General features: G+C 50.2%; 1 protein-coding gene across 1 annotated transcript in view; it reads left to right on the plus strand.

Annotated features, from left to right (window-relative positions):
- Positions 1–2,295, plus strand: part of GPC4 (glypican 4) — a 106,985-nt gene that overhangs the window by 30,363 nt on the left and 74,327 nt on the right. The gene's annotated exons all lie outside the window — the stretch shown is intronic.

The following is a 2,295-nucleotide window of genomic DNA, read 5'->3' on the forward strand; positions in this document are numbered from 1 at the left end:
TTTTTTTTTTTTTTTTCCTTTTGGCCACACCGTGCGGCTTGTAGGATCTTAGTTCCCCAACCAGGGATTGAACCCAGGCCCCTGGCAGTGAGAGTGCAGAGTCCTAACCACTGGACCGCTGGGGAAGTCCCTGTGTGGCGTACTTTAAATGGGTGAATATTGTATGTCACTAAAGCGTTAAAAATCAATGTCGGCTCTAGAGTCTTACTGCCGCTTATTAGCTCTGACCTTGGACAAATTCCTTAGTGACTTCTGCTCCAGGGTTCATATGTGTAAAAGACGGTAAAATAATAGGTTATACCTACCTCATAGAGTTGTGGAGATCAAAGGGGCTAATATAGATAATACAGTGCTTGGCATGGTGTCTGACACATAACCAGTGGTCATTGCATGCTGGTAACTATTAATATTAGCATCATAAAATAGGTTTTGAAGATCCAACTGATAGATGGTGTTCACGATGGGACAGTGAAGACAGGAAGTAGGTGGAATTCCTCTTACAATTTGAATTCTTAGTTCAAGCCTGCTGCCGAGGGCAGTGAGCAATACAGGGCAACATAACGAGGCAATAATTCGGATAGTAATGGGAGATGAGGTCATGTGGCAGGGGGCGTTGGGTAGAGACCTAAGGGCTAGAAAAAGAATATTGGTGCTGATGTGGGAGAGGAAATTGTATTAAAAAGGCTGCTCTGCCCTTCACTGACAACAGATGTTGGGAGGTCTTGGGCTCTGGGCTCCAGGGTCTCTGACCCCCTTGAAATTCTCTCCGGTTTCTTTGGAGGTCATGATCCCACAGTTGGAGGAGTCCTGGTGTAGATTAGCTCCCTTGGATATGTTTTCCTCTCTCTGCCTAATGCCTCCCATACCCAGGAACTTGGAGGTAGGTGCTCAGGCCAGCAAAGGAACCAGCAGCTTTTCTAGAGCAACGGAGGAAAAAGCTGGGATGGGATGGAAGGCAGGAGCCTAAAAGACAGGGATCTGTGAGTGAAAAGAAAGCAGAACAAAACGCCGAGCTGCTGCGCTGGTCCAGTTGCTCTCAGGCTGAAGGCCCTCCAGAGGGAGTCAAGCCCTTGTCTGTGTTCCAACTTGCAGGCTCCAGGCATGGGACGATGTCCCACTTGGGGGGCACACAAGAGCAAAGACAGCCTCCCTCCCCACAGTATTTGAGGAGACAGACTCAAAGCAAACACATAAAAGGACTGAGGATCATGTCCAGAGAACATGCTCTCGAGTCCAATGGGCAGGCTGTAAACCGAGTGTGTAAAGTGCCTAGCGAGGAAATATGGTTAAAGGTTTCGGTTCACAGAGTGCTTTCCTGCCGTCTCTGCACCTCCTTTCCATAAGCCGGTGTCCTGCGTGGACTGATCGTGTTTTACGGCCGGGAACACCCTGGGCTATCGACCCACTGAGTGATTTGTCACTGAGAGACTGTTCAGCGCTGGTGTCTGCTTCTGTGAGGGTATCTGTGCTGGATTCCATCGTGGGGGTAGGGATGCCTCTGCCAGCCGAAGCCGCACACGCACGCTCTGTGGCCGAGCGCATGCCTGGGCCATCGTGGCAGATATGGGGATATCCTTGCCAGGAGGCTGGCAAGTGTGAAATGCCATTGGCAAGGACCGGGGCCCGGAGCGTGCAGCCCTGTTGCCTGGGGCAGGGGAGGGGGTGGTCGTGGGCAGCAGGAAAGGGCCTGGGCTCTGATGTGCAGCTTCTCCCTGCCTGCTCGCCCACCCCTCTCCAGCCTGCTGTCTGCCCATCAGCTGTGGGACTGCCAGCCTGAGCACGTGGGCTGCTCCTTGGCTTCGAGCCAGTGGCGAGCTGGGAACCTGTGACTTTGAGACTTGGCCCTTTTCAGTTCTCTTTGTTCAGAAAAAAGTTTCATCCTGGCTCTCTTCAGTGGCTGCCGAGGATTAGGAGAACCCCGGGGAGACTTGGCTATAGGACAGCTCTCAAAGCTGTGCTGGGAAATTTGAAGAGGGGCCATTTCTCTCTGTCTTATTTCAAGTGACATTCTTCTCTCCTTTCCTAAACGGGTTTTTACTGTTGCAAACCCTACAGCATAATCCCCTCGTGTACTTTTGTGATTCCGCAGCTATGGAGAGGATTAGACCAGTATCTGGACCAATAAAATATGGTAAGGACCGTTGAAATGGACAATAAGAAGGAAAGTTCAAATCTAGGCGCTTGTTTTTAATGGTTGGACCAGTTAGAGCCTGTACTTGTTTTCCTGGGTTAGCATTTCTCATTCTTTAAAAAAAAAAAAAAAAAAAAAAAAACTGCTTTTTCTCCCCCTGGGGG

The sequence above is a fragment of the Neophocaena asiaeorientalis genome, unplaced genomic scaffold (assembly GCF_003031525.2).
Source record: "Neophocaena asiaeorientalis asiaeorientalis breed wild unplaced genomic scaffold, Neophocaena_asiaeorientalis_V1.1 scaffold1019, whole genome shotgun sequence".
NCBI classification, from domain to species: domain Eukaryota; kingdom Metazoa; phylum Chordata; class Mammalia; order Artiodactyla; family Phocoenidae; genus Neophocaena; species Neophocaena asiaeorientalis.